The sequence below is a fragment of the Trichosurus vulpecula genome, chromosome 1 (genome assembly GCF_011100635.1).
Source record: "Trichosurus vulpecula isolate mTriVul1 chromosome 1, mTriVul1.pri, whole genome shotgun sequence".
NCBI classification, from domain to species: domain Eukaryota; kingdom Metazoa; phylum Chordata; class Mammalia; order Diprotodontia; family Phalangeridae; genus Trichosurus; species Trichosurus vulpecula.
The window spans coordinates 127694618-127707017 of NC_050573.1; positions in this window are offsets into that span (position 1 = coordinate 127694618).

A 12400-nucleotide genomic window follows, 5' to 3' on the forward strand; every position below is an offset into this window, starting at 1 on the left:
ATTTTACAGAGCTGGACAAAATAATCACAAAATTTATCTAGAAGAACAAGAGGTCTAGAATGTCTAGGGTATTAATGAAAAGTAATGCTAGGGAAGGTGCCCTAGCCATACCAGATATCAAACTGTACTATAAAGCAGCACTTATCAAAACTACCTGGTACTGGGGGCAGAGCCAAGATGGCAGCTGGAAAGCAGGGACTTGCATAAGCTCACCCCTAGGTCACTCCAAAAGCCTATAAAAATGGCTGTAAATAATTTCTAGAACTGCAGTACCCATGAAATAGCAGAGGAAAACAGGGATCCAGTCCAGGACAGCCAGGAACTGGGAGCAGAACAGAGCAGAGCCCAGCATGAGCCGTGCCTGGACCAACCAGACTGGGAACCATGTGGAACGGACCCTAGTGCCCTGAATCAGTGAGCTGTGGCAGTTACCAGACTTCTTAACCCACAAATGCCAAAGATAACAGAGAAGGATAGTGGGAAAAGCTGTAGGGACAGAGTGAAAGGAGTATGCGGTTTGGAAACTACCCTGGGGGCGGTGGAGGTGATGCAGCTCTGAGGCTGCTTACAGAGCTACAGCTGCAGTTGCTTCAGTCCTCAGGCCCACGTGGTGGGAGGAATTAAGTGGTAGATCTGAGCGGGAGAGCAGAGCCAGCCTAGATCTGAGTCTGGTCCAGTGTGGTTGTTCTTGGGGGAAGAGTAGTACTGGTGTGGCAGAGTTTGCTGTGCAGAAATAGCTCTGAAAACAACAGCACAGCCCTCAAGCTTGGGACAATGTACTCTCTACTCTACAAGCAGTCCAACCCGATGAAAAACTCAAGGGTCAAGTAAGTTGACTGGGAACAAGGCCAGGCACCAAAAATGGAATCAGATTCTGACTCAGACTTTGGAATTGTTCTTTGGTGACAGACAAGACCAAAACATACAGTCAGACGTTGTCAACAAAGTCTAAGAGCCTACATGAAAAGCCTCCTAGAAAAAAAGATGAACTGATCTCAGGCCATGGAAGAGCTCAAAAAGGATTTGGAAAAGCAAGTTAGAGAAGTAGAGGAAAAATTGGGAAGAGCAATGAGAGTGATGCTAGAAAGTCAAGAAAAATAAGTCAATGACTGGCTAAAGGAGACCCCAAAAAATACTGAAGAAAATAACACCTTAAAAAATAGACTAACTCAAAGGGCAAAAGAGCTCCAAAAATCCAATGAGGAGAAGAAGCAGAATTAGCCAAACGGAAAAGGAAATCCACATGATCACCAAAAAAAATACTACCTCAAAAATTAGAATGGAGCAAGTGGAAGCTAGTGACTTTATGAGAAATCAAGATATTATAAAACAGAACCAAACGAATGAAAAAATGGAAGACAATATGAAATATCTCATTGGAAAAACCACTGATCTGGAAAATAGATCCAGGAGTGATAATTTAAAAATTATTGGACTACCTGAAAGCCATGACCAAACAAAAGAGCCTAGACATCATCTTTCAAGAAATTATCAGGGGAAATTGTCCTGATATTCTAGAGTCAGAGGGTAAAATAGAAATTGAAAGAATCTACCAATCGCCTCTTGAAAAATTTCCCCAGATAAAAACCCCTAGGAATATTAGCGCTAAATTCCAGAGTTTCCAGATCAAGGAGAAAATACTGCAAGCAGCCAGAAAGAAACAATTTGAGTATTGTGGAAACAGAATCAGGATAATACAAGATCTAGCAGCTTCTACATTAAGGGATCAAAGAGCTTGGAATATGATATTCCGGAGGTCAATGGAGCTAGGATTAAAACCAAGAATCACCTACCCAGCAAAATTGAGTATTGTGCTGCAAGACAAAATATGGATTTTCAATAAAATAGAGGACTTTCAAGCTTTCTCAGTGAAAAGTCCAGAGTTGAATAGAAAATTTGACTTTCAAACACAAGAATCAAGAGAAGCATGAAAAGGTAAACAAGAAAGAGAAATCATAAGGCACTTACTAAAGTTGAACTGCTTTGTTTACATTCCTACATGGAAAGATGATGTGTATAATTCATGAGACCTCAGTTATTAGGGTAGCTGAAGGGAATATACATACATACATACATATATACACACACACACACACATACAGAGGGCACAGGGTGAGTTGAATATGAAGGAATGATATCTAAAAAGTTAAAATCAAATTAAGGAATGAGAGAGTAATATATTGAGAGAGGGAGAAAGGGAGAGATAGAATGGGGTAAATTATCTCACATAAAAGTGACAAGAAAAAGCAGTTCTGTAGGAAGGGAAGAGGAGGCAGTTGAGGGGGAATGAGTGAATCTTGCTCTTATCAGATTTGACATGAGGAGGGAATACCATACACACTCAATTGGGTATCTTACCCCACAGGAAAAAAGGAGGAAGGGGGTAAAGAGGGGATGATAGAAGGGAGGGCAGATAGAGGGAAGAGGTAATCAAAAATGAATGCTTTTGAAAAGGGACAGGGTCAAGGGAGAAAATTGAATAAAGTGGGATAGGATAGGAAGAGGCAAAATATGGTTAGTCATTCATAACATGAGTATTGTGGAAGGGTTTTACATAATGATATGCATGTGGCCCATGTTGAATTGCTTTCCTTCTTAGGGAGGGTGTGTGGGGAGGGAAGAGGGGAGAGAATTTGGAACTGAAAGTTTTAAAACAGATGTTCAAAAAAAAGTATTTGCATGCAACTATGAAATAAGATTTACAGGCAATGGGGCATTGAAAGCTACCTTGCCCTACAAGAAAGGAAGGGAAAAGGCGATGGGTTGGGGAGTGAGGTGACAGAAGGGAGAGCTGACTGTGGAACAGGGCAACCAGAATATATGCCATCATGGAGTGGGGGGCAGGGTAGAAATGGGGAGAAAATTTGTAATTCAAACTCTTGTGAAAATCAATGCTGAAAACTAAAAATATTAAATAAATAAATAAATTTTAAAAATATGGAGTCTGTGAAACATAGACAATTCTCTTAAGACAAACATATTTGTGTTAAAATACTAACAGACTGCTTAATACTGCTATTCAAGACTGAAGAATTTTGAGTCATAAAAAAAAATAAAACTACCTGGTACTAGCTAAGAAACAGGGTCATGGATCAGTGGGATCGGATAGGTACACAAGACAGAGAAGTCAACAAATATAATAATCTACTCTTTGATAAGCCCAAAGAATCCAGCTTCTGTGCTAAGAATTCACTATTTCACAAAATCTGCTGGGAAAATTGGAAAATGGTATGGCAGAAACTGGGCATAGACAAATATCTTATACCACATACTAAAATAAAGTCAAAATGGGTTTGTGATTAAGGAATAAAGACTGATACTAAAAGCAATTTGGGAAAGCAAAGGATGGTTTACCTATCAGATTTATGGAAAAGAAAAGAATTCATGACACGACAAGAGATAGAGAGCATTACAGAATGCAAAATGGATAATTTTGATTATGTTACATTGAAATGTTTTGTATTAAAAAAAAAAAAAAACTAATGCCAGAAAGATTAGGAGGGAAGCAGAAAACTGGGAGAAAATCTTTACAACTAGTATCTCTGATAAAGTCATCATCTCTAAAATATACCAGGAATTGAGCCAAATTTATGGGAATACAAGTCATTCCCCAACTGATAAAAGGTCAAAGGATATGAACAGGCAGTTTTCAGAGAAAGAAATTAAAGATATCTATAGGCATATGAAAAATGCTCGAAATCACTACTGATTAGAGAAATGAAAATCAAAACAATTCTTAGGTACCACACCTCTCCTGTCAGATTGGCTAAAATGACCAAAAAGGAAAATGATAAATGCTGTAGAGGATGTGGGAAAATTGGAACACTCTTACATTGCTGGTGGAGTTGTGAACTGATCCAGCCATTGTGGAGAGCAATTTGGAACTATGCCCAAAAGGCTATAAAAATGTTCATACCTTTTGACCCAGCAATACCACATGTAGGGTTGTATCCAAAAGGGATCACACAAGTGGGAAAAGGACACATACGTACAAAAATATTTATAACAGCTCTTTTTATAGTAGCAAAGAATTGGAAATCAAGGGGATTCCCATCAATTAGGGAATGGCTGAACAAGTTGTAGTATATGAAGGTAATGGAATACTATTGTGCTGTGGGAAATGGGGATGATACGGACTTCATAATAACCTGGAAAAACCTACACGATACAATGCTGAGTGAGCAGAGCAGAACCAGAACATTATATACAACCACAGATATATGGATTCTGTGATGACTAACCATGATAGACTTTGCTCTTCTCAGCAATACAAGGTGCAAAGACAACTCCAAAGGACTCACGATGGTGAATGCTATCTACATCCAGAGAAAGAACTATGGAGTCGGAATGCAGATTGAAGCACACTTTATGCTCGCCTTTTTTTTAACCTTTTTTTTCTCGTTTGTTTCGTCTTTCTCATGATTTATTCCATTGGTCATAATTCTTCTTTATAACTTGATTATTGTGTAAATAAGTTAAATGCAAAGTCATATATAGAAGATATATCGGATTCCATGCTGTCTTGGGGAGGGAGGGGCAAAGGCGGGTAAAGAAAATCTGGAACTCAAAATTATGTAGAACCAAGTGTTGTAAACTATAAATAAAAAAATCTAAAAAAAATCCTGTCTTAAGTTTTCTTCTTTTTCCCCTCTATACTCATCCTTAGTCAACTCAAAAGATCCCACTGAATTAATTATAATCTCTATGTAGATGACTCTTAGTTCTACATATCAATTCCCAGTATGTCCTCTAAATTCAACTCAGTTCACCATTTGCTTATTGTTCCACTCAGACTTCCAGGAAACATCTTGTACTCATCACATATGAATTTTGAGTTTATCTTTTCCCCTAAATGCTCCCCTCATCTGAAAACTTTCTGTTCATATCCTTTGACCATAAGAGATTTTTAATGGAAAATGCTTTATTTTCATCAAAATATTGTATGAATAAATGTTTATTTCATTGTAAATTGTATTCCTTGTAACCTGAGCTTGGCCATGGGTTAGAAATTGGACAATGAGAAAGTCATAAGAATTCTATTGAGTTTTGTGTGATGACATAGCATGGAAGAATTTCAGCTGTTGTCCTGAGGGGAGGTAAAAAAATGCAATAAGAATACTAGAAAATTTGAGTTATCTCTGCTGAACCCAGGTTGATGCTAGAGTTGTAAATACCCTAAAGGGGGCTTTCTCACAGTTTCAAGGAAATCACAGGTAAAACTAGGGCTACTTATATCCCTAAATTGCAATCTTTGATAGTGTCTAAGAACTTCTCCAACCTAAAAGTTAGTCCTTGAAATAAGTATAGTGTATTCAGGAAGAGAGGGGGCCTTTCCCAGACCTCATCCAAATTAGTGGCAGTCTTTGACACCTTTTATTATCCAGAGACATTCTGCATTGGGAGGTTCAGGTCAGGGAACCCCCTACAACCAAAAGGTAGTTAAACTCCTAGGTGTATCTCATAAGAACAAGAGCACAATAACAGAAACATATCCTCACTCATAAAGAATTTATGAGTAGACTGAAGTTACATGCTTTTTCCAGCATCGTTTCTTTATTCACCGAACTATAGGAGGATTTTTTCACCCTTCAGCATTCTAGTTAGAATAATTCAACCCTTTGAATAAGGAAAAAAGTCTTCTTTTTCATCTCAATCCAATTGGTAATGACACATTCTATTCGGATAACTCTGCAAATGATGTTGAGAAAATTCCAATTAAAGAAGACATTATTTCCTCTGCTTGGAGTTAATTTTGGTTACAACAACTGTTTCTCTATTCAAGGCACATTTTTATCTAAAGCATGTAATGCCAAGGGATAATGATTGAGTTAATGATGGAGGGAGAACAGTAGCCAGAAATGTACTTACTTTGCCTAGTTTTGCCTTAGATCTGAAGTGGGTGAAATATTTTTTTTTCATATTTTGTTTGTGTTCTGTCACATGCAATTATTATTTAGGAAAAAATCCCTTTGAGCAAAAAAAAAATTGAGACTTTTACAAGAGAGAAAAGCGTAAGATGATTGATGTCTACTAAGCAAACAGCCAGGATCCCAAATGCAATTTTTTGGAGTGTGTATGTGTGTATGTGTGTGCTTGTGTGCTTGTGTGTGTGTGTGTGTGCATTTAATGGAATCTAATTGATTTCACTTGGGATTTACTATGACAAGGATTGTTCTCAACCATTTAATACTTTGCTCTTTTCGGTGGCTTTTGTCAAAGGTGAATAATGTTAAATCATTAAACACTGATAATTTATTATTTATTCTTGGCATAGAAATTACTACAAAAGCAAAACGAATCAGTAAAAAAGACAATTCTATTTTTCCCTATGGGACCAAGTGTGTTGAATGAGTACTAGTAAACCAGGTATATTTCCTCCCTGGCCTGAAGGGGAGAAGAATAAATCAGCTTGCTTTCCAATGTTCTTATCTCAATGGCAAGCAATAGCTAGAATTTTGAATCCAGAATTAGGAGAGACCTGAGTTAGAATCAAGAGATAGTTGGTTTTAAATTCTGTCTTTGATACTTACTAGCAAAATGACTTTAGGGAAATCATCTAAACTCTCTGAAATTCAGTTTCATTCTTTTGTAAATTATGGGTAATCACACATGCTACATTGTAGGATTATGGCAACAATCAAATCAGATCAATATAAGGTGCTATTGGGGATGCTAATATTTTGTTGAGTAAATGTATAAATATACATAGAGTTGTAAGTAAAGATATTGATAGAAATACATATATGTATATACACATATGTATGTGTGTGTAGACACACACATATACACATATGCATGGGATCAGGAAAACAGCATATAAGCACCCAAATTCAGCATGATATAATGTATAGGAAGCTGACCTCATAATAGGAAAGAACTGCTTTTATTATTGCATCTCATACCCACTGGCTTTGTGATACTGGGCAAAGTCATTTAGTCTTTCTTCTCTGTCCTGTATCTTTCTAACACAATAGTTATAGAGGAAATACTTATTTCTATAAGGACTTTCCTCAATGGAAATTCATATAACAATGCAATATCAGCTGAGTCATTTTATGCCACTAGAAAAGTTCATTATAAGATTAGTCTTATCTCATGCCCTCTTGACATCTAGAGAATGTAGCATTGCAATAAGACTATGAACTACTAATATTCCCACTACAATGACCATTAAAATTGATGATGCATCATTACTCCAATGAATCTTTTATTTTACTAATTTGAGTGTATCCGAGGGTGCCAATCTCCTTCTGAACTACTGTTGTCATGACTTCTTTTTTCATGTAGAGTCTGGCCAAATAGCTCAGAGGAATTTGCCTATGGCTAACATTCAGTGCCAACCATTGTAGATATTTTTAATATGGCTGTGATAATTTAGATATATTTAAACAATTCAAAGCATTCTTTCAAAATGACATTTAGTGAGCAACTACTATGTTCATTCAACTAAACTCCTCCTCTGAGAGCCATCGTTGTGGTGTGGAGGTGACCCTACATTCTGAAAGGTTATGCCAGCAAAACACTATTTCAGGAAGATTCTGCCAAGCTCAAAAGGTTTTTAATATTAACTCAATGAAAGAATGTATATTGTGATCTCAGGATTAGCTTAGAAAAGTTCATGAAATATCAACACCACATGTCCCAAAGGATTTTTTTTTAAATAAATTTCTTTATTTATTTTTAGTTTACCACGCACGGTTCTACATAGTTTTGAGTTCCAGTTTTTCTCCCCTCCCTCCCCCCTCCCTCCCCAAGACGGCATGAAGTCTCATATAACTGTCATGTATAACTTCGCATTGAATTAATTTATGCACTAGTCAAGTCGTAGAGAAGAATTTTGACCAATGGAATGAATCATGAGAAACAAGAAACAGAACCAAAAAAAAAAAAAAAAAAACAAAAACCCAAAAACCAAAACAAAAGAGAAGCAGAAAAGGCGAGCATGTAGTGTGCCTCAGTCTGTATTCAAACTTCGCAATTCTTTGTCTCGATGAAGATAGCATTCTCCATCGTGAGTCCCCTGGAGTTGTCCTTGCCCCTTAGGTTGCTGAGAAAAGCGCAGTTTGTCAGGGTTGGTCCTCACGGAATCCATATATCTGTGGCTGTGCACAACGTTCTCCTGGCTCTGCTCCACTCACTCAGCATTATGTCGTGTAGGTTTTTCCAGGTTGTTATGAAGTCTGCATCATCCCCATTTCTTATGGCACAATAGTATTCCATTACCTTCATGTACCACAGTTTGTTCAGCCATTCCCCAATTAATGGGCATCCCTTTGATTTCCAATTCTTGGCTACCACAAAGAGAGCCGCTATAAATATTCTTGTACATATGGGTCCCTTTCCCGCTTGCGTGATTTCTTTGGGATACAACCCTAGAAGTGGTATTGCTGGGTCAAAGGGTATGAACATTTCTATAGCCCTTTGGGCATAGTTCCAAACCGCCCTCTAAAATGGCTGGATCAGCTCACAACTCCACCAGCAATGCAACAATGTTCCAATTTCCCCACATCCTTTCCAGCATTTATCATTCTCCTGATTTGTTATTTTAGCCAATCTGACAGGAGAGATGTGGTATCTAAGAGTTGTTTTGATTTGCATTTCTCTAATCAGCAGCGATCCAGAGCATTTTTCCATATGCCTGTAGATAGCTTAAATTTCTTCCTCTGAAAACTGCCTGTTCATATCCTTTGACCATTTCTCAATTGGGGAATGGCTTGTATTCCTATATATTTGGCTCAGCTCCCTGTATATTTTAGAGATGAGGCCTTTATCAGAGATACTAGTTGCAAAGATTTTCTCGCGATTTTCTGCTTCCCTCCTAATTCTTGTTGCATTGGCTTTTTTTGTACAAAAACATTTCAATTTGACATAATCAAAATTATCCATTTTGCATTTTGTAATGCTCTCTATCTCTTGTTGGGTCATGAATTCTTTACTTTTCCACAAATCTGATAAGTAAACTATTCCTTGCTTTCCCAAATTACTTAGAGTATCAACTTTTACTCCTAAATCATGAACCCATTTTGACTTTATTTTGGTATATGGTGTAAGATATTGGTCTATGCCCAGTTTTTGCCCTACCAATTTCCAATTTTCCCAACAGTTTTTGTGAAATAGTGAATTATTAGCCCAGAAACTGGCCTCTTTGGGTTTATCAAAGAGTAGATTGCTAAACTTGTTGATTTCACCTATTTGTGTACCTATCCTATTCCACTGATCCACACCCCTGTTTCTTAACCAGTACCAGGCAGTTTTGATGACTGCTGCTGTGTAGTACAGTTTAATATCTGGTGTGGCTAAGCCACCATCTCTAGCATGTGTTTTCATTGATATCCTAGATACTCTAGACCTCTTGTTTTTCCAAATGAATTTTGTTATTATTTTGTCCAGCTCAGTAAAAAAAATTTTTGGTAGTTCGATTGGTATGGCACTGAATAGATAGATTAATTTAGGTAGAATTGTCATTTTTATTATATTAGCTCGGCCTAACCATGAGCAACTGATATTTCTCCATTTATTTAGATCTGATTTTATTCGCGTGAAAAGTGTTTCATAGTTATGTTCATATAGGCCCTGGGTTTGTCTTGGCAAATAGACTCCCAGATATTTTATAGTGCCTTCAGTAACTTTGAATGGAATTTCTCTTTCTATCTCTTGCTGTTGGGCTTTGTCAGTAATGTATAGGAATGCTGAGGATTTATGTGGGTTTATTTTATATCCTGCAACTTTGCTAAAGTTGTTTATTATTTCAAGTAGTTTTTTACTTGATTCTCTAGGATTCTCTAGATAAATCATCATATCATCTGCAAAAAGTGATAATTTAGTTTCTTCTTTTCCTATTCTAATTCCTTCAATTTCTTTTTCTTCTCTTATTGCTACAGCTAATGCTTCCAGTACCAAATTGAATAATAGGGGTGATAATGGACATCCTTGTTTCATCCCTGATCTTATTGGGAATGCATCTAGTTTATCCCCATTACAAATAATGCTTGTTGATGGTTTTAGGTAGATGCTATTTGTAATTTTGAGGAAGGTTCCACTTATTCCTATGCTTTCTAGTGTTTTTAATAGGAATGGGTGTTGTACTTTGTCAAAGGCTTTTTCTGCGTCTATTGAGATGATCATATGGTTTCTGCTAGTTTTGTTGTTGATATGGTCAATTATGCTAATAGTTTTCCTAATATTGAACCAGCCTTGCATTCCTGGAATAAATCCTACCTGGTCATAGTGTATTATTCTCGTGATGAGTTGCTGCAATCTTTTTGCTAATATTTTATTTAAAATTTTTGCATCAATATTCATTAGAGAAATTGGTCTATAATTTTCTTTCTCTGTTTTGACTCTACCTGGTTTGGGTATTAGTACCATATTTGTGTCATAAAAAGAATTTGGTAGGACTCCTTCTTCACCTATTTTCCCAAATAGTCTACAAAGTATTGGAATTAGTTGTTCTTTAAATGTTTGATAGAATTCACATGTAAAACCATCTGGCCCTGGAGATTTTTTCCTAGGGAGTTCGTTGATGGCCTGCTCAATTTCTTTTTCTGATATGGGGTCATTAAGAAATTTCACTTCCTTCTCTGTTAGTCTGGGCAGTTTATATTTTTGTAGATATTCATCCATATCTCTAAGGTTGTCAAATTTATGGGCAAACAGTTGGGCAAAATAATTCCTAATTATTGTTTTGATTTCCTCTTCATTAGAGGTGACCTCACCCTTTTCATTTTTGATACTGGTAATTTGATTTTCTTCTTTCTTTTTTTTAATCAAATTGGCCAAAGGTTTGTCAATTTTATTGTTTTTTTCATAAAACCAGCTCTTTGTTTTATTTATTAATTCAATAGTTTTCTTGGTTTCAATTTTATTAATCTCTCCTTTGATTTTCAGTATTTCTAATTTGGTATTTAATTGGGGGTTTTCAATTTGCTCTTTTTCTAGCTTTTTCAGCTGTATGCCCAGATCATTGATCTCCTCTTTCCCTATTTTATTCATGTAGGCATTTAGAGATATAAAACTCCCCCTAAGAACTGCTTTTGCTGCATCCCATAAGTTTTGGTATGTTGTTTCATTATTGTCATTCTCTTGAATGAAATTATTAATTGTTTCTCTGATTTGTTCTTTGGCCCACTCACTCTTTAGAATTAAATTATTTAGTTTCCAATTAGTTTTTAGCTTATTTTTCCATGGTACTTTATTAAAAATGATTCTTATTGCATCATGATCTGAAAAGGATGCATTGACTACTTCTGCTTTTCTGCACTGGATTGTGAGGTTTTTATGCCCTAGTACATGGTCAATTTTTGAGTATGTGCCATGTACTTTTGAGACCCAAAGGATTTTATAATCAAATTTGGGTAACTGCTACTAAGTTGGAGAGAGGGCAATTTGTGTTGGTATAAGGAGTATATGTATGTGTATGTGCACATGTATGTGTTTGTATGTACATATATGTGCATGTATATGTATACATACACATATATGCACATATATGCATGTTTATATATAAAGCATATAAGACATTTTAGACTGTGTGAGGGTTAAAAACGTGGGGACCTTGCGTATAATTTGCTGATAATAAAATAGTTTACCAGGACAGATCATATGAATATAAATATAACTGAAAGGAAATTTTACAATTGAATAAATTATGGCTACTCCCCCTTCTATGATACAGACAGCAATTACTCTGTAATTACCCATCCTGTGTAACTTTATCACATAACACTCCAAAAATCCATCACAAAAGGATCTATCCAGTATGCTAAAGACCTTCCTCTACTATTCTGGGCATTGTATGGTTATCAATAAATCCTATAGGCTACTTAGAGATTATTCATTGTTCTCACTACATGATGTACCCTTCTTTTTCCCCTTCTGTTTCCCATGTTCAATGCCTTATTTCTAATGTCTGGCAGTCCACTAAATGGATGTGTTTATGATAACACTGAGCTCTCTATTGCCACTTGGGTAATCTGAAACTTCAACTCCTTGAAGAGATTAGTAACCTATGGCTCACAGATGTATCATATCACTAGGAAACAATGGTGTGAAAAGAAATTTGTCTCTTTTCTAGGAAGAAACTAAGGATGATTAAAATATAGTGGAGCTTCCCAATGGGAATCCCACTGAAAATAAGGCAGGGCAGTAAGTACCCTAAGGAAGAAATAGGCAGTGTCATGGAATGTCTAAATGGTCAAAGATGACTTCCCAATGGGGGAATAAGGAAAGCTTCATGAAGCATGCAGCAGATAACTTTTGACCTGGGTCTTAAATGATGAACAGTAGGAGGATCTGGGTAATGAAGTGAGGAAGACAAAGGTTATTCAAGCAGAAGAAACAATATGAGTTAATAGTGTACATGGGTGGCCATTTGGGGGGCGGTGCAGATGGTGAGGCATGG